The sequence below is a fragment of the Puma concolor genome, chromosome A3 (assembly GCF_028749965.1).
Source record: "Puma concolor isolate L17-30 chromosome A3, mPumCon1.1.hap2, whole genome shotgun sequence".
Taxonomy (NCBI): Eukaryota; Metazoa; Chordata; class Mammalia; order Carnivora; family Felidae; genus Puma; species Puma concolor.
The window spans coordinates 77292753-77319428 of NC_141669.1; the positions used below are offsets into that span (position 1 = coordinate 77292753).

General features: G+C 41.3%; 1 protein-coding gene and 1 long non-coding RNA gene across 10 annotated transcripts in view; both read right to left on the reverse strand.

Annotated features, from left to right (window-relative positions):
- Positions 1–17317, reverse strand: part of PPM1B (protein phosphatase, Mg2+/Mn2+ dependent 1B) — a 92495-nt gene extending 75178 nt beyond the window's left edge. For all 9 annotated transcript variants that reach the window (XR_015249251.1, XM_086701207.1, XM_086701208.1 and 6 more), the window contains exon 1: positions 16875–17317. The gene's annotated coding sequence lies outside the window, so the exon portion shown is untranslated. The remainder of the gene's footprint in view (positions 1–16874) is intronic.
- Positions 778–11853, reverse strand: LOC147582548 (uncharacterized). Its single transcript, XR_015249250.1, has 2 exons — positions 5803–11853; positions 778–5582 (listed from the first exon to the last, which is right to left on the reverse strand). It is a non-coding gene; the product is annotated as an uncharacterized LOC147582548 (long non-coding RNA).
- Positions 17318–26676: the final 9359 nt, after the last annotated feature.

Below are 26676 nucleotides of genomic sequence, written 5' to 3' on the forward strand. Positions count from 1 at the left end.
ACCAAATCATTATGTTCCATCAAATCTCTCCCTTTAAGTGTCTCTCTTATCCTCCACCCTAATCCTGAACATCATCGCCTATTGTCTGGATTATCTAACCGCCTCCTAGTTGGTCCCCCTCACTTCACTCTCCCCTTCCTTCAATCGACCCTACAGATTACCACCAGCCTCATTTCCCTAAAACATACTTTAGCCATCCCAAAAAGATTTAATGGCCTTCCACTCCCCAAGTGACACTGAGTACAAAATATCCAGTCTGGGACCTCCCTCTATAACCTGCCCCGCCTAGGCCTTACATGGGCCAGGAACATCATTCTCATTCCCACCGAAGTAGTCCTATCTTTTTTCAGTGAACTAACCAAATCATTCAAGGTGCCTAAGAAATAACACCTCCTCTTTGTCACCATCAGCAACACTTCATCCCAGCCTCTCACCACCCCTATACAGTCATCCATATTTCTTTTGACATTTTTGCCTTCCTTATCCTTTCTGCCCTAACCTGTGTCTCTGACACTTAGCACGTACTAAGTAAAATACATGTGAAGTTAAAAAATCCTTCTTAAAGAGAGATATCCTAGTCAACCATTCCAAAGTTCACAAAAATATTAAGTTGGCAGAGACCCAAAAATCTAGTAGAACTCTGATTAACCTCTGTCATCTACTGTAACATACATTAAGTGCAAGCAGCTCTTATTTCCAGCAATTTTTTAAATGTTTAAAGTAATTTTTCTTTAAATTTTTTTTAACATTTATTTATTTTTGAGACAGACAGAGAGAGAGAGAGAGAGAGAGAGAGAGCATGAACAGGGGAGGGTCAGAGAGAGAGGGAGACACAGAATCTGAAGCAGGCTCCAGGCTCTGAGCTGTCAGCACAGAGCCCGACGCGGGGCTCGAACTCACGGACCGCGAGATCATGACCTGAGCTGAAGTCAGCCGCTTAACCGACTGAGCCACCCTGGCGCCCCATGTTTAAAGTAATTTTATTAATTATGTTTATGATTCCTATCTTTTATTGCTTTTACTTTCCAAATCAACCAACATTTCCAGGAATGGCTAATTCCACCACGATGACTAAATTTCTCCTCAAGGGCTTTGCTCACACATGGGAGTTTAAGTTCCTACTTAGCATGTTACTGTGTACTTGGCCAGCCTGTTAGGAAATCTCATTATCACTGCCACCACAATGCACCAGAACCTCCACACACTCATGCACTTCTTCCTGAGGAATCTGTCCATTTTAGAAATGAGCTATATTTCTGTCACTGTCCCCAATGCCTGTGTAAACTCTCCGACAACAGAGCCATTTCAATGGTGATTTCCAGCAATTCTACTTTCAGTGTTTCACATTTAAAGCACCCAGTCAATCACACCCACTTACTGCAGACAGAAGGTACACTAATGAATTTATCACTTGGTTTGTTTCCAGATGCTCCACATTAAGCATCCCCAACTCCCACATCAGTCTAGCCCTATAAGCCCTTTTTGAGAACATCTTTGGCTCTAGACCAGAATCCATTCAGCTTAGCTCTTCCCACAGGTCTCTGAGCTTAGAGTTAAGGAAAGGAGCAAACTGAGCAAAGGGAGGAATGTATAGAGGAAAAGAAATATACACAGGGATGCTGGGTGGCTCTGTTGGTTGAGCCTCTAACTCTTAATTTCGGCTGAGGTCACAATCTCAGGGTGGTGGGATCGAGCCCCGCATCAGGCTCTGTGCTGAGCGTGGAGCCTGCTTGGGATTCTCCTTCTCTCTCCCTCAGCCCCTCTCCCCACCTCACGTGTGCACTCTCTATAAAATTTTTAAAAATACACAAAAATTTTTTAAAAACATACACAAAGTATTGTTTACCTTAAGTATAAAGCAATCAACCTATCCCCCACCCCCATATTACCATTCAAGTACTACCCTTCCAAGCATCTACTTCAATCCAAGCATTTTGGGAATTATTTTAAAACTGCCTTGAGGTTAAAATAGGATTTGGGGGATTTTAGAGATTTTAGTTTTAAGCAATCACTACACCCAACATGGGGCTTGAACCCACCACCCTAAGATCAAGAGCCACGCCACTGCCTGAGCCAGTCAGGCACCACTAAAATGTCTGTGTCATTTTACAGACCCGCCATCTAATTAATCCCTAAAAACTCTTAAATACAACTAAGAAAAACAGCAGCATTCTAATTTAAAAGGAAGTCTGTATTTATGCCTACAAGATTTTGTCATTAAAAAAAAAAACAAAAAAACAAGAAAAACATGGGAGTGTCTAGCTGGCTCAGTTGGCAGAGTGTGAGACTCTTGATCTCAGGGTTGTAAGTTCCAGCCCCACACTGTGCGTAGAGATTATTTAAAAATAAAATCTTGGGTTCCGGGGTGGCTCGGTCGGTTAAGTGTCGGACTCCTGGTTTCTGCTCAGGTCATGTCCCATGCCAGGCTCTGCACTGATGGCACAGCACTTGCTTGGGATTCTCTTCTGTCCTCTTTCTTTGTCCCTTCCCACTTGCACTCTTTCTCTCTCAAAATGAACAAACTTCAAAAAAATAAAATCTTAAAAAAAAAAAGGGCAAATGATAACAGCAAATACACGGAGAAATTCAAACGGCCACTATACATATGAGAATGTTCACCCACACTAGTAAGAGGAAAACATAAAATTAAAGTCACGAAACAGTGTTTCTCTCATTAGATTGAAGGAAAAAAAATTCTCAATACCAAGTGCAGACAAGGACATAGAACTCTGCTGTGATACAGCAGCTAGTAGCCACATGTGGCTAATCCAAACTGAAATATGCTATTAAGTATAAAATATATACCATATTTCAAAGATTTAATAAAAGAGAATGCAAAAATATCTCATTAATTTTTACTGTTTACTTACTGAAATGGTATTTTTAATATACTAGATAAAATATAATTACCTTCACCTGCTCCTTTTTGTTAAAGTGGCTACTAGAGAATGTTAAGTTCCATGTATGACCAATATTGTATTTACACAGGGCACCACCTGCACCATTGATATAGGGCAACAGAAACTTCTGTATCCCACTGGTGGGAGCTTAAGTTGCTACAGCCACTTTGGAGTTAATTGTGGAAATACCTAAGTAGGCTATACAATGAGAAAAGCCTACAATTCAGCAATTACGCCCCTAAGTATAGGCTCTAGAGAAACCCTCACACATATGTACCAAAAGGCATGTAAACTGCATTTTAGCATCATTGTTTACACTTACAAAAAGAATCCAAATGTCCATCCAAAGAGATTACACAAATGTGTTATAACTGTCCAATAGAATACTATATAATACATATGCAATACTATTAAAAAGAGAGGAAGAGAGCAACAAGGAAAAACCCTGCAAACATGCTGAGTGAAAAAAGTCAATTGTATAAAAAAGCATTCCATATACAATCAGGCACAAAAACTCCAAAATCTCTTAAAACGACAGTAGATGCTATTTAGACACAGATACACACATGGAGACCATATATGTGAGGGTAGGCAGGCACAAAATTCAGGACAGTGGGAAAGAAAGGATGGAATCTGTGAAGGTAACAGAAGGGTTTCAAGTATGGTGGAATGTCCTATACCCTAAACTAAGCTGAGTAGCAGTTACTTTGGCGTTCATTATTCTTTATAACTCTTTTTATACCTGATAGATTTCTGTGTGTTTAACATATGATTGTACAGGCCACGTACAACACCATACTTTATGGATTTGGAGACACAAGCAGAAATTTCACAAGTCTCCCCATGTTCAAAGCAGTTATACCTTGAACAACATCAGGATGCAACAAAAGCTACAAACAATTATATGAACACCAAATACATAAACACCACTTTTATACCACTACTACCAATACGATGAGAAAAAGGGGACGATATATACATACTAAATCAGGGATGAGCAAAACTTTTCTTTGAAGAACCATAAAATAAATATTTGGGGCTCTGCAGAGCCATATGGTTTCTGTCACAACTATTCAACCTGCCACAGCTGTGGGAAAGCAGCTATAGACAATACATAAAAAATGAGTATGCTGTGTTCCAATAAAACTTTATTTACAAAAACAGGCAAGAGAGAAAATTTGGCCAACGGGCCATAGCTGGGTGACTCCTGTCTAGATACATCTTTTTGTTTTGTTTTTTAAAAATGTTTATTTATTTTTGAGAGAGAGAGGGAGAGACACAGTGCAAGTTGGACAGGAGCAGAGACAGAGGGAGACAGAATCCAAAGTATGCTCCAGGCTCTGGGCTGTCAGCGCAGAGCCTGACGTGAGGCTCAAACTCACAAACTATGAGATCATGACCTGAGCCGAAGTTGGACACTTAACCAACTGAGCCACCCAGGCGCCCCATTAATGTTTATTTATTTAAGACAGAGAGAAAGAGAGAGTCAGAGTGCAACTGGGGGAGGGGCAGGCAGAGAGAGAGAGAGAGAGAGAGAGAGAGAAAGAGAGAGAGAGAGAGAGAGAGAATCCGAAGCAGGCTTCAGGCTCTGAGCAGTCAGCACAAGAGCCCGACTCTGGACTAGAACCCACAGACAATGAGAGCATGACCTGAACTCAAGTCAGATGCTTACCCAACTGAGCCACCCAGGCACCCCTAGATCCATCTAGAAAAAAAAAATCATGGGGCACCTGGCTTAGTCAGTAGAGCGTGCAACTCCTGGTCTTGGGGCTGTGGGTTCAAGCCCCACAATGGGTGGAGAGATTACTTAAAATCTTAAAAGAAAAAAAAAAAAAGAGAAATCAGTAAATCCATTAAGTAAAATTCTAAAGAAGAAATGGATTTACATGGTAACAAAATATGCCAAGATATACCGGATAATCACAAAAGGGAAAATGTTACTTGTCCATGGGGCTATCTAGTAATCACCAACTTCACCTGTGATCAAAGTTAGCACCACTCAGTGTGACAATCAGGCACTTTGTGCCTTCTGATGTGAAGGATGAAGCCGCATCACCTATGAAGCATCCTGGCCAAAATGTTTAACTTGAATTTAACTAAGTCTTTAGCTCTAATTTAAGAGTTTACAGAAGACAAAGGAGTAAGTTTTAAACAAGACCTCAAAGAAATAATGAGACAAATTCTGAATACAGGACATTTTACAAGATAATCAGTCTCTTCAAAAAGACAGTCACTTTAAAAAAAAAAAAAAAAGACGGTCACTTTTTAAGTAGGTGCTTAAATTTAAAAGAGAATTGAGACACAACAGCAAATGCAGCACAATAATGCATGATGTTTCACTGGATCTTGGTATGGAAGGGAAAAGCTATGTAAGTCATTTCTGACCCAGATGGGGACATCTGCATAAGGACGGGGATTAGATGACTTCTGGAGATTAGACAACCGTGTTATATATCATGATGACAATATCGTAGGTAGGAAGAAAACAACATTTGGGGAGTAGATTCATACTTAAGTATTGGGTGAAGTAACATGCTATCTACAATTTATTTTGACATGTTCAGCAAAGATTATATAAAGCAAACATGGTAAAAATATAAATACTGTTGAATTTAAGTAGTGGGTATAGAGGTACTCAATGTACCATGACAATGTTCTATAGGATTAAAAATGTTGGGGCGCCTGGGTGGCGCAGTCGGTTAAGCGTCCGACTTCAGCCAGGTCACTATCTCGCGGTCCGTGAGTTCGAGCCCCGCGTCAGGCTCTGGGCTGATGGCTCAGAGCCTGGAGCCTGTTTCCGATTCTGTGTCTCCCTCTCTCTCTGCCCCTCCCCCGTTCATGCTCTGTCTCTCTCTGTCCCAAAAATAAATAAACGTTGAAAAAAAAAAAAATGTTCATAAACTAATACGGCATTAGATGTAACTATGCTTCAGGGGCGACTGGGTGGCTCCGTCGGTTAAGCATCCGACTTCAGCCCAGGTCATGATCTCGCGGTCCGTGAGTTCGAACCCCGCATCGGGCTCTGTGCTGACAGCTCAGAGCCTGGAGCCTGTTTCGGATTCTGTGTCTCCCTCTTTCTCTGACCCTCCCCATTCATGCTCTCTCTCTCTCTCTGTCTCAAAAATAAATAAACGTTAAAAAAAATTTTTTAAGATGTAACTATGCTTCTACGAAAAAATTTTTCATAGTAGAAAGGCAAAAATGCATTGTGATTGTTAGTTTATTAAATTGCATTCATCAATCTCCTCTACAAATACTAGTTTTAAGTCTCCCCCAGAGTTCTCAAGGTTATGTATCAAATTTGACCCAAAAGAAACTCTTCTAAAGTTCATGACCTTGATGTTTTTTCAAGCACCTGCTTCCTAAAAGCAGAACAATTACAAGATACTCTATACTGCCATTTGATTTTCATACATTCTAAATAGGTTCTAAATATATAACATATACCTCTGATTCCTTTATAGCATTTTTACTTATTACCTTGTATAATTAATCACATATGTTTTACTCCTTTCCTCACTCCCCCAAACAGCAGATGCAAATTACCTTTGTTCTCCAAAGTGCCTAATGCTAGCAGACAGTATTTATTTAGTAAATAAAAATTGAACAGCAAGAGATTTGTGTTCATACTTTTAACAAGTTAAGCATTCAGTCCTTGAGAAGGAATGCTAATCTCTCTCCTCTCTTCTACTCCCTAGTCTACTCTCATTACAAGATACTGTTTCTATGAAAAACTTTACTCAGCAAGTATTTACAGACACAATATAGATACATGGACAGAGCAGCATACAAAACTAACACAGTTGTTGCCCTTACGTAGCTAACAAACTCTAACAGAAAATGAGAATCTTACAATAGAACTCTGGATTTTAGAATCAAAAGGACCTCAAGATATCATATGGTCCAGCCCTCTGCCTTAACTCAGGTAAAAATATTATACTGCAGATTAAAACTACTAAATCCTAGAAAGACTAAGTAACTCGAGAAGTCACAGAACCATTGATAGTTTCTATGGGTGGGGCACCTGGGTGCAGTGGGTTAAGCATCTGACTCCATTTCGGCTCAGGTCATGATCTCATGGTTCATGAGTTAGAGCCCCACATCCAGCTCTCTGCTGTCAGCAGGAACCCATTTCTGACCCTCTGTCTCTCTGTCTCTCTCTCTCTCTCTCTCTGCCCCTTGCCCACACTCTCCCTCTCTCTCTCAAAAATAAACAAACATTAAGAAAAACAGTTTCTATGGGAACCTCAAACCGTGTCTTCTGCCTAGGTTAGGTACTCTTTCAACCTATCATGTACTAATAGTGACAGTAGTAGTCAGAGTAACGACAACAGTAACAGAAGGCACTCCAATGGCAGTGATTACGCGTGCCGGGCTCTATAAGAATAGCTTTACATGGACTGTCTCAGCTAACAATTTTATAAGATATGTTACCATTCTGGGGCACCTGGCTGGCTCAGCGTGCGAGTCTTGATCTCAGGGTTGTTTGTTCAAGCTCCACATTGGGTGTAGAGATTACTTAAAATCTTAAAAAATAATACAAGATTTTAAAAATTAAATATATACATATACATATATATATATATCATTCATTTTACAAATGAGAAAACTGAGGTTTAGAAACATTAAGTAATTTGCTTTAAGTTATCCATCTACAGAGTGGTGGGACAGGAATACAAATCCAAGTAGTCCGACTTCAGTGTCCATGCTCCCAATCATCCTCCTTTTGGAGCTTTTTCCGGAAGCATAATCTGCTCCAAGTATAAAGCCTTCTTACATCTAATAAACATTTACAAACATACACAAGTAAACTGTGCTAAGCATTCTGCAGCATTAACTAAATGCATAAAGTAGCAAAAATTCAGACATATGTATCTAAATGTGTTGAGATGTCTCATGCACATTTGTGGACAAGTAATTCTCACCTAGATCTGTGGGTATAGAATAGTTTTCATTCACATGTGAATAAGAAGGATTTTATGATTATCAAGGCATTACTCTGAAATAATAGAGTTAAGGCCTAAAAAAACAAAATGAAAAGAACAAAAAAAACACGGTCTCCTAACGTCATCACCATTTGGCCAACTCCTCTGAGCATTTTTCAACTGATATACTCCGAAGCCACTGCTATACAGCATCTCCCAAACTGTATTAGCCATAATATCATCTGACAATCCATTAAATATCACACTTATCTTTTGCTGGATTGGTTTCAGTCCTTGTGAAAACGCAGTATCAATGTTATTCCAGCTAGCTCTCTAAAATTAACTATGCATCTCTTCTCCTTTCTATTCAAAATACACCTTATGCTTGACTCCATAATTTGCCCAGGCAATATATGCCTGAACAAAAACAAAAGACCCGCCTATAAGAATTCCAGTCTGTAGGGTGATCATAAAGTCTGAAAACAGAGATTATTTTAACATTCTGTACTGTAACATCAATTAGCCATTTATTGTGTACGCATCTGTGTTTCCAGACCTGGTGGCCACCCTGTACTTAAATAAAAATCAAGCACAGACAGAGGCAGAAAAAAAGCAACACAAAACAAAAGCACAAGAGAAGAGAAAATAACCTGAACCTAAAACACAAACATATCACTGAGAAAAAGACTCAAGATCCAGGATAAGAGCAATAATGCAATCTAAATCATCACTAATCCTTCCAAACCCCTAAGTCCCTTACAAACTAGACTGCACAAAACGAAAACAAAGAAATGGAGAGTATAACCGCAAACTATTCTATGTATTAAGCCAAAAGTTATCATTTCACTTCCACATTTTACTTCAAAAGACTCCAGAACAGATGACGAGAAAGAAATTAAACTCCACTTCCTCACACTTTGGACCTACAACCATCAAAGTGTTAATAAAATTCTGTACCATATCAATGAAACCAGTTACAAGAGATAATTTAGACATCAAGTAAGGCTTTGTCTTGTTTTTTAATCTAAACTATGGGCACATATTTCCAAATGTTGAACAGCTCAGTGAACCTGCTCTGACAGCACTGAATTTAATACATTCAAAGAGTTCAAATTCTTCTGCACATCAGCATTTTGATAAAAGTGATATAGTTACCAAAATACATTAACAGTGAAACTAGTAATTTGAGGGCTTAATTTGGGTGCTATAAATGAAGTCTCTTAGGTCTTGAATGGAACCAGTGCTCATTTTTATATTCAGGCCCTGAAATAAACACAAGTCGATTCGCTTTAAAATAAAATTTTAAAAAATCTCAACTCACTGCAGCAAGCAAGATCACATGAGAGTCTGGCTCAATGCCTCACAAATGAAAGCAAAAGACCATTATGTATTAAAATAAAAACAAAGATCAAAGATCTCTCGTGCTTATCCTAAGTGTGCAATGGTTGTGTAAACTCAGGAAGAGACATCTTTACCAAACTGGATCATCACTAGGAAAGGTACATAACAGAAAGTAGAAAAATAAGCACCTGATTCATATCTAAGTGCAGTAAGAAATCCTCATGCAGAAATTTACAATGCAGGAAAAACAAAGGCACAACTTCAAGTTATACAGCACAGGTCTAGAATTAAGGGAAGCAGTAACAAATATACAGACCAATTTTAGTGCAATCAACTAAGAGCCAGATTGGCTCCATCAGTTATCTTCAAAAGAACTGTCAAATAACCAGAAAACAGAAGTAGCAGTCACAAATCAGTGACAGGAGCACCTGGGGGGGCTCAGTCAGTCCAACTACTGAAGTCATAACCTCAGTTTGTGAGTTTGAGCCCCACGTCTGGCTCTGCGCTGACAGCGTGGAGCTTGCTTGGGATTCTTTCTCTTTGCCCCTCCCCCATTCTCCCTCTCCCTCTAAAAATGAATAGACTTAAAAAAAAAAAATGCATCAGTGACAATATTTCCAGACACTATAAAGGCCAACCACTCACCTTTCAAATGTACTCACAAAAGAACACAAGAAAGAGCAACAGGGTCTTTTCTAAACACAAATGACAACGTATGTTTTATAGGTACATAGCAAGTTACTGAAACCAATCTTGTTAACAAGTCCTACTCACCCTGTCCCTATTATCCTACCTTCTCCCATTTTCCTGTCTAGGAACTTATCTATCTATCCAAGGCTGGCCAGTAAAAGTAAACACCTGAAGGCCCCAGCTTCTGGCGGGATCTCTCTTTGACCTTTGGCTCACCTTTTAAAATCTTTGGTACAATATCTCCCCCTTTCTACTTCCTCTTTCCATGTATCAGTTTATGTCTAGTTATAGAAAAACTCTTCTTCCCTCCTTTTTTTCTTCCCTCTCTTTTGTTAATAATAGTAAAGCTCTATAAGGGCACCTGACTAACTCAGCCAATGGAGAATGAGACTCTTGGTCTTGGGTCATGAGTTTAAGCCCCACACTCGGTGTAGAGCTTACTTTAAAAAAAAAAAAAAAGTAAAGTTCTCATCAGAGCTTCTAAAGTGTAGCATAGAAAACCATACATCCCAAATTTTCCACTCGTAATTTCGGCCATCCACAAAGGGAGTACAGTTGAAACATAAACTGAGGAAATGTGTGTGCCATCAGAATGTAAAATCTATGAGGGCAGGGATTTTGTCAGCCAGGAATGGTGCTTTGCATATTAGAAGGCACTCAGGGAATGCCTGAATAATGGTTGGGGGTGGGGTGGCCACAGACTAAAAACTATTAAACTACATGGAATTCTTTACTTCTCAGTGGGTTGGTAACCTAAAGTAATGGGAAGCTGCTCATATCTCAACTTGATCTCCCATACATTCTATCATTCAGAGTTGCTCTGAGTTCACAATTTCCTCTTTGTAAGGGACTAAGAAGAGCCACCTGTATTTAATAGATAACACCCTTCATTAACTCAGACTTGAGTGCTTTAATGAGAAGAGGGGGAAAAGAAAAATTCTTTGCCAAGATAAGTTAAATACCCATGAGCAATATGGACACTCCTAGATTCTCCTAGTTGTAAGAACATCTATTAACTACCCCTTTTCAATGTTAAGAGTGTACTTATACATACCTACATCAAGAAAATTAAATGCAATTAGACTTAAGAATCAGTGACATTACTCTCAAGCTTTAAAGTGCTTTGAAATCCTTTCAAATTTCACAAATTACTCTATATATCCTTTGTTAAACCTGCTTTTCAGGTTTGCACTATCACACAAAACCTATTCATTTAGTTTTTTTCTTCTATTACACATTTGATTATACCTGATAACATAACCACATCTTAAAAACAGAAAAAGTTTTCCACGAAGGAAAGAAAAGGTTTTTCATGTATCTATCATACAAATGCACTTATCATCCACCCGTAATTTGAAGCGGGGGACGGTCTATAGAGACGAAAAGCACAATACTAGACACAGGTTTAACCTGCCTGTACCACTGCCAATAATTGGTCCCATCTCTAAAAGTAAGACAAGTTCCTTAACCTTCAGTAGAAGTCTTCCAATGTTCATCTCTCTCTCTCCTCTAAATATCAGACCATGTATTTAATAGTCGTTTGTTCAAAGGGATGTAAAACAAATTTTTCAATAAGGGTTATGTTTCCAAACTTTAAGGTCTTTAGATTTCAGAAAGAAATCAACTTAAAGCCAATAAATGTAATATTGATATTTCAACATACTCCCAAAAAAGCACTTTTGAGTCCATTTTTAGTAAGTTAATATTAAACTATTTAGTAAATGAGGGGTGCCTGGCTGGCTCAGTCAGTACAGCATTGTGACCCTTGATCTCAGGGTCAGGAGTTCAAGCCCCATGTTGGGCGTGGCGCCCACTTAACAAGAATAACTTAAAAAAAAACACACAATTTAGTAAATGAAAAAAAGCTTTCAATTTGTAAACTGTGCTTTAAATGTTAACAAACCATGTTAAATTTGTCTAAATAGATTAACAAGTTAAAATCCCACTATTGATTGTTAAACTACTGGGTTCTTGAACTTAATTATTAAAAGGGTATCATTATATGGGGCGCCTGGGTGGCGCAGTCGGTTAAGCGTCCGACTTTAGCCAGGTCACGATCTCGCGGTCCATGAGTTCGAGCCCAGCGTCAGGCTCTGGGCTGATGGCTCGGAGCCTGGAGCCTGTTTCCGATTCTGTGTCTCCCTCTCTCTCTGCCCCTCCCCCGTTCATGCTCTGTCTCTCTCTGTCCCAAAAATAAATAAACGTTGAAAAAAAAATTTTTTTAATAAATAGGGATTTGCCTTTAAAAAAAAAAAAGGGTATCATTATAAAAGGTGTATGTTATGCCAAGAAATAATAAGATATTGTAGATGTGGCCACAAGTTAGCTGCAGTTAAAAAAGAAAAATATTTACTTGAGAACTCCTCTGTGTCATGACCTACCATAATTCAGAGCAAAATGTTTAGGTCTCTGTTATTTAACATTAAATTTCAAGGGAGAAATAAAACACCCTGAAGTTTGAATGAAAACTAAAAAGAAGAAGAATGAGCTACCTTATGCTATTTGTTTCTAAGGTTGTTAGATGATGCTAAAAACGAAATCTCATGATCTTTATAAAATCTGAAAATTAAACTATGGTATATAGAATACACTTCTGGAAAACTTCTTTACATCAAGAATTTAGTAAAAACTTCTTTTTATCATAACATTGATTCAACTACCTGATCAAATCACTCGAGTTAGTCTAAAAGGTGATTTTCTTTGGGGGGGAAGGAGAAGATATAGCTTAAACACTGAAAAGTGTAATTCAGGTCAAATCTACACAAAGAGGCTAAACCACATTACAGATGTTTCTTTTGAGGGGCGCCTGGCTGGCTCAGTCAGAGCATTCGACTTCTTTTTTTTTTAAGTTTATTTATTTATTTTGAGAGGCAGAGAGAGAGCACACACATGTGTGAAGAGGGTACGGCAGAGAGAGAAGGGAGGGAGAGGGGGAGGGGGAGGGAGAGACAGGGAGGGAGAGACAGGGAGGAAGAGACAGGGAGGGGGAGGGAGAGGGAGAGAGGGAGAGGGAGAGAGGGAGGGGGAGGGAGAGGGGGAGGGGGAGGGGGAGACAGGGAGGGAGAGGGGGAGGGGGGAGGGGGAGACAGGGAGGGAGAGGGAGAGACAGGGAGGGAGAGACAGGGAGGGAGAGGGAGAGACAGGGAGGGAGAGACAGGGAGGGAGAGGGAGAGACAGGGAGGGAGAGACAGGGAGGGAAACCCAAGCAAGCCAGCTGTCAGCACAGAGCCAGAGATGGGGCTCAAACACACGAATAGAGAAATCATGACCTGAGCAGAAATCAAAAGTAATCGTACTTTTAGCTTAACGGACTGAGCCACTCAGGTGCCCCTGGAGCATTTGACTCTTTTTTTTTTTTTTCCCAACGTTTTTTATTTTTTATTTTTGGGACAGAGAGAGACAGAGCATGAACGGGGGAGGGGCAGAGAGAGAGGGAGACACAGAATCGGAAACAGGCTCCAGGCTCCGAGCCATCAGCCCAGAGCCCGACGCGGGGCTCGAACTCACGGACCGCGAGATCGTGACCTGGCTGAAGTCGGACGCTTAACCGACTGCGCCACCCAGGCGCCCCAAGGAGCATTTGACTCTTGACCTCAGGATCTTGAGTTTGAGCCCCACACTGGGCGTAGAGATTACTTAAAAAAACAAAACTTTAAAAAAGTTAAGAAAAAAAGAAATGTTTCTTTTGAAAAAAGATTCCAAAATGGCCAGAGATATTAGCATACTTAGTCTAAAAGATCAAAAGTTATTTTCTTTTAAATCAATATTTTGGTATAAACAAGTATCAACAAACACAAATAAACAAAGATTATGAAGTACCTTTTCTTCATCTATACTTGTTAGATCAGTATGACAGTTTATACAAAAACTACAAAAACCAGTATTCTCCAAATCCACCCTATTTCCCTTCCCTGTTTGGTCTGAGGACAGGATAGTGAGATGGAAAGCAGTCGGGTTACATTTCCAGGGTTTACCTAGTTTCTGAGAATTTTATCTCATATCCCCAATTAATCAGTCCTTTTAATCCACAACTCTACTGATATGATATGTAAAATATATTCTACAGTAAAACTTTAAAGCTGCTAATATATTATTTCATTTTGACCCACATTCTGAAATTAGTTCATTAAGAAAAAAAAATAAAAAGAATCAAGTACAATGTGGGGGAGGGGGGAATGGATATCCAGAAATAACCATATTCTCCAACATTCTCTTCCTGCTAACCATAATTTTATATGTTATGCTAAGTATCACTTGAATAAATTTTGCTATTTGAATTCTGGAATTTAAAATAAGTTTATTCTAACTCTGACACTGTCAGTTGTTTCCCAACTCATTTTTGTTTAAAATCAGTGAACTGTGAAAGGCATATTTCACAGAAAAAGTAAAATACCATGTTATATTTTAATAAGTTAATTTTACTCACTTTACTAATTTCTTATGAAAGACCACTATAGAGTTAGAATACTTCTTTACTCTCTATTGTAGGTAGTATCACAAAATTCTTTAAAATAGTTACATGTAATATACAAATATTCATACAATGTAGATAATGCGTGTAACTAACACCAATGAGAGTGGGGGGAAAATTCACTGTGTCATGTGCGCTAAAAGAAATGTCTACCAACCCATTTACAAGGGCATGTTTACAATTGTTCCACCATTGGCTCAATTTTTAATGAATCACCACAATCCCTAAGCGACACTATGGCAAATTCTACTCTTCAACGAGTATCACGAGACAGTCTATCAGCATCAAATTTTAATTCAAAAGACTTCGTAAAAAATGTACATTATAGGGAAAAAATGTACATTATAGGAAAACAAACTTTCAACATGAACTACTTTTTCTGATCCTTGTCAACTTGTGAATTAGTTTTTCTTAGAAGCACAGCTAGGTAGACATACCATTCCTTCAGATGATGTAATCTGTAGAGATTTGGTAATTACAATATGTTAACGACTAACATAAAATAATATTTACTGCCATGACTATCAGACAAACTTTAAAAGCTTTCACCTATTCCTGAGGTCTTCGCAGAAATCAGACACCTGGTATGAGAAAACAGGTGTTGAGAGCTCTGCTGGTCATTTCTAAGAGATTAATGCAACATGTACAAATTCCACAGATTATATACAAAAACTGAGGAAATCTTAACCAAGGGGTACAAAAGATCACATAAAAACACAACTCCATGCTGACAATGCAACATGGAGAGCCACTGCAGAAACTGTGATAAAACTTTATGAGAGCAAAAATAAATGAAGAGGGGTAAACACAACCACCATTTAAAGAAGACACTGACAGAAGCAAAGAAGCACAGTAAAAATCAGGATTATCCCTGGGGGGGGGGGGGGGAGGGAATCTGTTGACAAAAAAAAAAACAAAACAAAAACAAAAACCCAACCTGTTCTAAATACTAAATTTTAGAAGTGCAATTGAAACAACACATTGCCCATTCAGGAGGCCTACAAAAGTATTTCTTTAAAAAAGTTATCACCTTAATAGTGTAACTTCAACCGTATTTTTTTAAAGCCTGTACACTTGGAAAAGATTATCATAATAATTAGAATAACTTGTCTCTATTTAGAAATGCTGTTTAAAAGCAGGCCAATGATAGGAACTCTGCTATTGCACAACAGAGAAAGTAAATGAAATAATGTCCATTAACATTCAGTGTTGATGGTATGTTGCTCAATCTCCCAGAACATAGGGACTTACAGTATCTGCCCTCTACAATTTACCACTTCTACGTCCGTGCAGTAGCTCAAATAAAATGAGTTCCTGTGTTAATCCCACAATAAACCTCAGTAATTCTCACATCACAGTTGTAAAGGTTTGTTAACAAAAAGAATGTTTTTCCCAAAATAGCTACATATCACTAAGACTACTCAAATTCCTAAATAATCTTTTTACAAGTCTCCTGCCAACTTTATTTTGATACATTAAACATGTGGAGCCTATTTTAAAAGGTCTTTAACTGTGACTTCATGAAAACAGCTTCCTAGTTGTTCATCTAATGTCTTCTTTTTAAAGTTTCCACGTTGTTTTTAAGCCGACTTGAATACTTATGAATCTGGGCCGACTATCAAATGCTTAAGAAGCAGTTTTGCCAAGTAAGATGGGCAAATGTTCTAGATCTGCTAAATCGGACAATAAAGGTCAGGCAACTTAAAAAACGAAATAACTTATTTCCAACATTCACTGAGCCCCTCTTTTTTAAATTACCTTGGTGTTATTCTCACATTTAACGTTTATGAATACAACCTACTTTTGAAAGGACATTAGACCCAATTAAATTATTAAAAAAAAAACTGATCTTCCATATAAAGCCGGTTAGTCTACTCTTAACGGGCCTCTGGAAGATTTGGGGTACTGATGGCAGAAGTTTCATTTAAAAACTTTTTTGCGGAAAAGAATGACATCCGAAAAGGACTGCTGGGGAAGGCAGGGGAGAAGAGCCCGGAGTCACCAAGAAGAGAAAGAAGCGATTTAGAGCTACTAAGAAGGAGGTGGTGAGAGGCAGAGAAAGAAGAACGAGAAAGAAGATTTAACAAGGAAGTAAGTGGAGCGCAGAGTGGGGCAAAAGCTGATGAGGAAACAAATGTAAAAGGTAGGGTTTTCAAATAGGCATGATCCAGGAAAGGATGAGTTAAAGCCTGGAGTAGCCCTAGCCCCAGTGCTTTGGTGTGAAAGAGACGCTCGCTGTCTGAAACAGAAAACAGGGGGAAAGCAGTTCACTTCCAGGCGTTGGAGCAAAGTAAAATTCCCTGCCCCGAGCCTCTCCCAGCCTCGGCAGAGCGCGGAGGCGGCGGCTGGGGAAGGGGCCTACCCAGGAGCCAGGCTCCGCGTTCTGCTCCCCCAGACTCCACGGCAGAAAGAAAAAAAAAAAAAAAAAGGCGAGGATTAGACAGGTAGGGCCCACGACCGCAGCCCGGCGGCGCCCCGAAAACGGTCCGGGGCCTCGGCGGTGCCCGCGAGCCGTTTCCCCTGCGGCGGGGCGCGGAGCGGCCTTACCTGGGGCGAGGGAGGGAAGCGAGGTCTAGGGCGTCCGTTCTCGCCCGCCGCAGAGAACCCCTGCTGCACTCAACCCAGGCTTCCGACTGAGGCGCGACCCTGCCTCAGCCGCCGCTTCCCCGTCGGGGTCTCGGCCACCGCCTCCGCCGCCTCCGGGGCTGTTTACACCGTCGGGCCCCGCACGCCGCCGCCGCCGCCGCTGCCGCCTTCTCTCCACCCTAGCGCCGTTGCCGATTCGGCCGCCGCCACCTCCTCCGCCGCAGCCTCGTCTCTCTGGAGCATCTTCCAGCCACCGAACCCTGAGAAGCAGAGAGTCCAGCCGCGCCGGCAGGAAACTCCCCCGCAACTGCTAGGGGGACCAGGCGGTCAGAACACCGGCGGCTTTTCCGCCATTGAGCAGCAGCCGCTCGGCTCCTTCTGCAACCCCCTCCCCGCACCTTCTCCTCCCCGCCCCTCGGGCAGCCCCGCCCCCAGACCCCACCCATTGGGACGGCGCGGCCTCTGGCTGCACCCGGTTGGCTGGGCTTCCCGTCAATCAGCGTCCCCCTCCCACTTCGGCTGCCCCGTACCTCGGTACTCAGTTTTCCCCGCCCACAATGCCCCGCCTCTCAATTCCTAATTTCCCATTGGGCACCAGTGACCACCTTCAATTGGCAAGGTCAACTATCCATCAAACACCGCCCACTGAGTGAGACCCAACCCTTCATTACCATTTACTTTATTCAGCCCCGCCTCTGGACGTCAGGAACCAACCCACCCTACCAGCCATAAGTAGAGATCGCCATCAATCAAATAACGCCCACCTGCACTCCGCCTCGCAAAGCCCGAACCCTAGCGATTCTCTTTTTTTATTGGTCCAAAGGGTGACCCGAACCCTCAATCATTGGCTTTCTCTGCGTGTCCGTCACTAAACCAATTTCCAAGTCCGTCACACTGGCTTTTTTTAAATGAACGCGCAAAAGGCGGGGAAGTATTCGAAAAGCGATTGGCTAGTCTTCGAAAACGGTCAAATCCAGACAGTGTGTGCGGATCCTTCCCGTTCTACGAGAATCATGCCCCTTTATTTCTAACCTCTAAGCCTTGCGTAAAATAAGCGCCATAAAGGAGCCAACGCGCTTGTGCAGTTATAGGTGTGGAAGCCTAGTCCCACCCGGAATTGCAGGGGGTTGGCTGCCGATTGGCTAACAAAGTCCTGTTAGGCCCTCATTGGAGCATATAAACGCCTCTCTTTGGCGTAGAGACGGAAGGGATGGCGCGGGCGAGGATCAGAAGCGGTCCGGGGAGAGGCGGTTGTTTTGCTTCAGCCAGCGGGAGGGGCATACGCGGGAGAGAGAAGCTCAGAACGCTGGGCTCTGGGGGAGGTGTTGCGGGGAGGGAAAAAGCCCGGATGTTTCCCAACAATGAAATCATCGCCGACCAATCAGAGCTGCTGAGCTGATATACCTGCCGGACCTGTCCGCAGTAGGGGAGGGAATGAGTTAGTGAGCGGGAAATTGGGGTATCAGGAAAGGCTGGAAAGCGAATTGAGAAAATGGGACAGGCGATCCCTTCAAGAGGGCTCTGTGCTGTTAAGGGTTATTCGTGTTCTTTCTAAGCCTGCAATGCCTGGCATTCAGCCCTTGACATTTCCATGTTTTGTTTCTTAGTCAACATTGATTTTTAAAACTCGGCCTAGTCTTTGACATTCATTCCTTCGTTCCACAATTCTTGAGCGCCTGCTATTTGCCAGGCACTATGCGAAGAACTGCAGACACAAAACTAAATTAGGGAATCCCACTACAAGATGATACATGCTATCACTGAAACATGCAAGGGTTGGTAGTGACATAAAGGGATCGTCCCTGTGTATAGGTTTACTGAAGAAGGCTTCACAAAGAACAGTATCAGTCTAGAATGAATGATTCAAGAGGCAAAGGAAGGGAATGGACAGGATTCCTTCAGCAATCGATTTAGACTAACAGGTATTGCCAGGTTAATTCCCCCCAAAAGAAACAAAACTAAAGTGTAATTAAAGCATTCTAACACCTTAGAATACCTTTTTTTTTTCTTTTAATAAAAGTGCCCTGATAAAGGATTTAAACCTTATTCACACTTTTGTGTAAATTGGTTTGGACTGACTATCAGAGCTGGCCCAGCAATGGTGAGAATGGCAAAAATAAAGACTTAATTGCAGTTCAGATTTTTTCATCTATGCCCCAATTTTGCATAATAATAGGGGTTTTTACGGTATGGTGGCTAGCGCACCAGCATCATAATCAGCTGGCATGCAGATTCCTGGGTCCACTCACGCCCATAATATCAGGGACTCTAGGGACAAGACTTAGGTGAATTTTTAAATTTTTATACACACCAATGATTGAGACCCTCTAGCATAGGTAATGGAGACACCATAAACTAAAATTTAGTTGCCCCACTTCTGCATGATGGGAGGAAAAATAATAAAGAAAAAAAGAAGTAGGCACATTTAGACTTTGCCTTTCCCTTGTCTCCTTTGTTATCATTATCACTTCTTAGGAAATATTTCTTAAATAACTTATAGAATACATTTCCTTAAATCACTTTCCTTTGTCTGACATACTTTATATAGGGGAAAAGGAGTCTAGGATCTCAGCTTCCAAAATGAGAATCTAAAGATCATAAAAATGGAAACATCAGAGGACCCTGGTCTTGAGAATCCAGGCAATCTCAGAAGGACATCAGAGAAGTTTCTTGATCTGATTGATTTCCTTCTCACTTTCCCTTGGTTGACCCTAAGACTAATACAAAGCACAATCATTTAGGTGGGCTGATGATTGCACATCGTTCATTCTTTCAATCACTAAAAGTAAAGATGCATTGGGCACCCTGGTGGCTCAGTTGTTTAAGCATCTGATTTCAGCTCAGGTCATGATCTCAGGGTTCACAAGTTCAAGCCCCTGCCTCAGGCTCTCTGCTGTCAGCATGGAGACTGCTTCAGATCCTCTGTATCTCTCCCCCCCCCCCCCCCATCTCTGCCCTTTCCCCAGCTTGTGCGTGCTCTCTCTCTCTCTCTCAAAAATAAATAAAAATAAAGATACATTGAATACTGTCCTAGGGGTTAAGGATACAATAGGGATAAAAACACATTTAGGTTAACTTTCTTGTATGCTTTATTGTATTAAAACACTAAACCAATAGGGGTGCCTAGGTGGCTCAGTCAGTTAAACATCCAACTTCAGCTCAGGTCATGATCTCACGTGGTTCGTGAGTTTGAGCCCCGGTGTTGGGCTCTGTGCTGACAGCTCAGAGCCTGGAGCCTCCTTCAGATTCTGTGTCTCCCTCTGTCTCTGCCCCTCCTCTGCTCGCACTCTCTCTTTCTCTCAAAAAATAAACATTAAAAAAAAACACTAAACCAATAAAGAAGGTCCAACACAATTCACAAATTTAAAAGGTAAATTGGTGTGTACCATCATAAACATATAATGCATCGTAAACATTGAGTACCATCATAGAGAGCTCTGATTCTAACTAGCTATGTGAATGCAGCTAGTCTAAGCTCTCCTAGCTTTGTTTTGTTGAGATTTAGATGTTATTGAAGGCAAAGCAGTCCCCAAAATATAATAAAAACAATACTTAATATAATGTAGAGGGGCACCTAGGTGGCTCAGTCAGTTAAGCGTCCGACTCTTGATTTTGGTTCAGTCATGATCTCACAGTTCCTGGGATTAAGCCCAGAGTCAGATTCTGCAAGCTGACTGCAAGAAGCCTGCTTGGGATTCTCTCTCTCTCTCTCTCTCTCTCTCTCTCTCTCTCACTTTCTGCCCCTCCCCCACTCGTGCTGTCATGCTCTCTCTCTTTCTCTCTCAAAATAAATATATAAATGTTAAATAAAAAGTGAGTGTAATGTAGAGAAAGTCCTGATTTTCCCAATGTAGGCTACAGTATTCTGGTGGTCTTTTTAAAAATTATTTTATTTATTTATTATTATTATTATTGTGATTATATTATTATTAGAGAGATTATTATAATTATAATTATTATATATTATATATTTTATTATTTATTATATATTATACATTAATTATATTATATATTATATAATTATAATATAATTATAATATAATAATTATATTATTATTATGAGAGAGAGAGAGAATCCCAAGCAGGCTCCACACTCAGCACAGAACCCAACTCAGGGCTCAATCCCATGACCCGGGGATCATGACCTGAGCTGAAATCAAGATTCAGATGCTCAGCTGACTGAGCCACTCAGGCACCCCGGTGTTCTTATTTTTTAAATAAGACATCAGATATTGGGGTGCCTGGGTGACTCAGTCAGTTAAGAGTCTTGACTCTTGATTTCAGCTCATGTCATGATCTCATGGTTTGTGAGATCGAACCTCTTTGGCCTTTGTGCTGATAGCATGGAGGCTGCTTGGGATTCTCTGTCTCCCTCTCTCTTTGCCCTTCCCCCCCCCCCCCCCACCATACACACACACGTTCTCTCTTTCTCTCTTCCACTCTCCAAATAAATAAATAAACTTTAAAAAAAAAAAAAAGACATCAGTTATGGGGCCTCTGGGTGATTCAGTCAGTTAAACCTCTGACTTCAGCTCAGGTCATGATCTCATGGTTCGTGAGCTCGAACCCCACATCAGGCTCTGTGCTGACAGCTCAGATCCTGGAGCCTGTTTCAGATTCTGTGTATCCCTTGCTCTCTGCCCCTCCCCTGCTCGCACTCTGTCTCTCAAAAATAGACATTTGGGGCGCCTGGGTGGCGCAGTCGGTTAAGCGTCCGACTTCAGCCAGGTCACGATCTCGCGGTCCGTGAGTTCGAGCCCCGTGTCAGGCTCTGGGCTGATGGCTCGGAGCCTGGAGCCTGTTTCCGATTCTGTGTCTCCCTCTCTCTCTGCCCCTCCCCTGTTCATGCTCTGTCTCTCTCTGTCCCAAAAATAAATAAACGTTCAAAAAAAAAAAGAAAATTAAAAAAATAAATAGACATTTAAAAAAAATTTTTTTAAAAGACATAGTATAACAATTTTTTCCAAACAACTTTGGGTGCCTCAGTTTTGCTGGCATCCTAAACCCATCCTTGATAATCCAGTACTGTCTACTTCAGGTAATTATTTTAAAGATCAAATGGGAGGTGCCTGGATGGCTCAGTTGGTTGAATGTCAGACTCTTGATTTCTGCTTAGGTCAGGAACCCAGGGTTATGGGATTGAGCCCTGCATTGGGCTCTATGCTAAGCATGGAGCCTGCATGGGACTCTCTCTCTCTCTCCCTCTGCCCCCTCCCCTGCTTGCATTCTCTGTCTCTCTAAAAAGAAGGGGGGGGATTAAATGGATATGGTATACAATAACAATACAGTGCCTGTCACAGTTGAATCATAATTCTTATATGTCACATAGAAGAAGTTTCATGTATTCATTCAGCATATTTATACACCTATTATATGCAAGCCATTGTGCCCTCTCTGACAGGGTGCTTCAGTGTCAAACTTCAAGTAGTCCAATTTGTGCAGATTGATCCACTCCTCTCTTAAGCCCTGGAAATATTCCAGTGATAAACCTGTTTTCTTCATTAAAAAAATTTTGGTGGGGGGGGCGGTGCCTGGGTGGCTCAGTTGGTTGAGACTCTGACTTCAACTCAGGTCATGATCTCATGGTTCATGGGTTTGAGCCCCATGTCAGGCTTTTGCTGACATCACAGAGCCTGCTTTGGAATCTTTCTCTGCCCCTCCCCTGCTCCTGCTTGCTCACTCTCACCTGTGCTCTCTCTCTCTCTCTCCCTCAAGAATAAACATTAAAATTTTTTTCTTTAATTTTTTTTTCACCAGTTCCACTCTACAAATACTTATTAAACAGTCACTGTGAATCAGGTATTATGGTAGATTATAGGCACTGCTGCCTTTGAAATTAGTTAACAATGAGTGGTGCCTGGGTGGCTCAGTCAATTAATTGCCTGACTTTAGCTCGGGTCATGATCTCATGGTCCATGAGTTCGAGCCCCACATCAGGCTCTGTGCTGACAGCTCAGAGCCTGGAGCCTGCTTCAGATTCTGTCTCCCTCTCTCTCTGTTCCTCCCCCACTCCCACTCTGTCTCTCTCTCTCAAAGAATAACATAAACGTTTGGGGTGCCTGGGTGGCTCAGTTAAGTATCCAACTTCAGCTCAGGTCATGATCTCACAGTTCATGGGTTTGAGCCCCACATCGGGCTCTGTGCTGACAGCTCAGAGCCTGGAGCCTGCTTCGGATTCCATGTCTTCCTCTCTCCCTGCCCCTCTACTATTCACACTCTGTCTTTCTCTGTCTCTCAAAAATGAATAAATATCAACAATAAATAAATAAACATTAAAAATTTTTTAAAGAAATAAATTAATTAACAATGTTATTGTGATATAAAAAGAAATATAGATTTGATTTCATCCCTGGTTCCTGGCACAGAGCTCCTAAAACCCTTATCATTTTTTGAATGATAGGGGTAAGAAGAGCATTTTTGTTATTCATAAGTGGCTTGCTTTTTTTTTTTTTTTTAAGTAAGCGGTAGGCCCAAGATGGGTATTGAAGTCAAGACCTGGAGATCAAGGGTCACATGCTTTACCACTGTGCCAGCCAGGCACCCCATAAGAAGCCTTTTTGAACCCTTGAATTTATGCTAATAAACTCCCGACTGTTGGGGAGGGCAGAGAAGCTACAAATGGATTTAATCACCCATGACCAACGATTTAATCAATCATACTTAGGCAATGAAGCCCCCATAAAAGCCCTAAATGACTGGGTTTGGAGACTCCTGGGTTGGCATACACACTGAGGAGCTGAGAAGGTGGTGAGCCCAGAGAGGCCATGGAAGCTCCATGCCCCTTCCCACATAGCCTGCCCTATGCATCCCTTCCATTTGGCTGTTCCTGAGTTATATCTTTTATAATAAACTGACCAGAGTAAATAAAGTGCTTTCCTGAGTTCTGTGAGTGGTTCTAGATAATTATCAGACCCAAGGAAGGGGTTGTGGGAATCCCCCATTTGTAGCTGGGTGGTCAGAAGAACAGGTCACAACCTGGGACTTGTGACTGGCCTCTCAAAGAGGGGTCAGTCTTGTGGGACTGAGTCTTTAACCTGTGGAAACTGCCCTAACGCCATGTAGTCAATGTCAGAATTGCTTAAGGTGAGGCAAACAACCTGCACATTTGGTGTCAGAAGTGTTGTGAGTAGAGTAGGAAACAACTTTTCCCTTTCATTGACCACTATTACTTTCTTAGAAAGGTTCTACACTAGGTGGCTCAGTCAGCTGAGCGTCCAACTTTGGCTCAGGTCATGATCTCACCGTCTGTGAGTTCGAGCCCCACATTGGGCTCTGTGTTGACAGCTTGGAGCCTGGAACCCACTTCAGATTCTGTGTCTCCCTCTCTCTGCCCCTCCCCTGCTCACACTCTGCCTCTCTCTCAAAAATAATAAATAAACATTAAAAAGAAAAAGTTCAACCCTGATTTTAATGACACCACAACATGGCTTCTCTCACTCTCTATTTTTTTTTTTTTTTTTTTTACTTTTTAAAAAAAGTTTATTTATTTATTTTGAGAGAGAGAGAGCCAGGACGAGTGGGTAGAGGGGCAAAGAGAGAGAAGAGAGAATCCCAAGCACTGACAACTTGGAGCCTGACACACGGCTCCAACTCACAAACTGTGAGATCGTGACCTGAGCAGAAATCAAGAGCCAGATGCTTAACTGACTGAGCCACCCAGGCGCCCCAAAATAGTTTCTCTTAAAAATGTGTCTCAAACAGCTCCAGAAAGCCCTTTACGACGAAGACCCTTTTATCCCAAGGTATCTGGGATTCAGCAAGAATTAGGCCACACATGCTAAAAATTATTTTAAAAACCCATCAGAATGTTGCCCTCTGCTCCACATTTAATTCTTATTTCAACACTAAAATATTGTTTAAAGTTTTTATCATCATGAGGGGAAACGTCTTTTTTATAAACCATGTCATAAAGTTAGAGTTGTGTTTGGCTAATAGAAAACCTAAACAGTGGCTTAAATAACTGGAGGGTGTGGGTGGTGGGTGGATTTTTTCTTTTTTTTTTAACAAGAAGTTTGGAGGTGAGCAGTGATGTCAGGGTCAGTGCTTCTACAATTATCTTGTCACCCCAAGATTGCAGGATGGTTACTGCAGCTTCAGATAAGATGCCCAAGTTCGAGGCAGTAGGGCGTGAGGACATCACATGACCACCCCTAGCTGTAAGGGAGGCCAGGAAGCTTAGGGAACTGTGATGTCATGAGTTTCTGAGAGTGAAGGTCCTCAAACTTTACCAAGCATCAGAATCCCCTGGAGGGCTTGTGAGAACATGGATTGTTAGGTCCCTCCTCCCAGAGTTTCTGATTCTGTAGGTCTCAGGTGAGACCTGAGGATTTACATTTCTAACAAGTGCCTTAATGCTGCTGCTCCTGCTACTGGTCCAGAGACCACGCTTTGAGAACCAGTGACTTAGGGTGATCATGACCCACTGCCTGGCATTGGCACATGGCTGTCCAGATGCATGGCCATGTTAGCATTTATAAATATTTTTGCAGGTATATTTCTGTTTCATCTCTGCACAGATAACAATAAACTCAAGCAGGGGTGCCTGGCTGACTCAGTCTGTAGAGCATGCAACTCTTGATCTTGGGTTTGTGGGTTTGAACCCCATGTTAGGTAAAGAGTTTACTTGAAAAATACATATATACATACATAGGTACATTGGAAAGAAAGAAAGAAAGGAAGGAAGGAAGAAAGAAAGAAAAGAAGAGAGAAAGAAGGAAAGAAGGAAAAGAAACTGAAGCAGAAGCAAGAGCAAGAAGTCTTTGCAGACACCAGTTGGTCCTCAATGCATCCAGCCCTGTCTTTCCCAAGCCATTAAAGATCTTAGACTGACACTGGAACTTTACAGCTTTCTAACTTCCATTAAAATTAAGTGGATCTGCTGCCATGGACAATACTTTAACTGAAGTTTATCCTTAAGGTACAGTATCTCTCCAGCTTGCATTAGTCAGAGTTCAGCAAGAAACAAATGATGCACTCAAATTAGGAATTTTGAGGAGAGTGTCATAAAGGGACTATTTCCAAAGGTGCAGGCAGGGTAAAGATAAATCATACAGTCTAATACCCTTGGGCTAGTAGTGGAGACACATTATCACACCTGTGCCTGAAGGGATGTCGGTTGGAAAGGCTTGCAGGAACAGAGAGGTGCGTGCAGAGTCCTGTGTCAAGAACTCTGATCCCCGTTGAAGGACAGAGTGAGCTCTTTCCAGCTAGGGAATAAATACCCCAACCTCATCTCCTCCCTCCCTTTGATCTCATGCCAGCGCTACCCCTCGGCCAAACCCAACTAGAGCCTATTGATATTGCCCATTCAGGTCACAGGACAGAATGGAGAAAGGTGGAGGGACATCTGGAGGGACAATCTGGAGGGACAACAAGAGATATCCAGCACAGACATATTTGAATTTTATACCATTTATTTCTAGGTTTAGAATTAGTCTTTTTCCATAGTTAAAGAAAACTCAAATTGCAAAACAGAGTATGGTCTGAGGACCCTTGAGGGTCCACAAGGTCAAAACAATTTTCGCAATAATGGCAAGACATTATTTGCCTATTTCACTCTCATTCTTTCAGAAGAATACAGAGCCTTTCTAGAGGCTATAGAACATGTTCTATTGCAACATACTGCAATAGCAGATACAGAGTCCAACTGTCTTCCATTAAATCAGAAATTAAAGAGATCTGCAAACACAGAAGACAATGTCTCCTTCCTTACTAATATTTTTGCTTCAGAAAATACAGTTTTTTTTCACCAAAAAATTCTCTT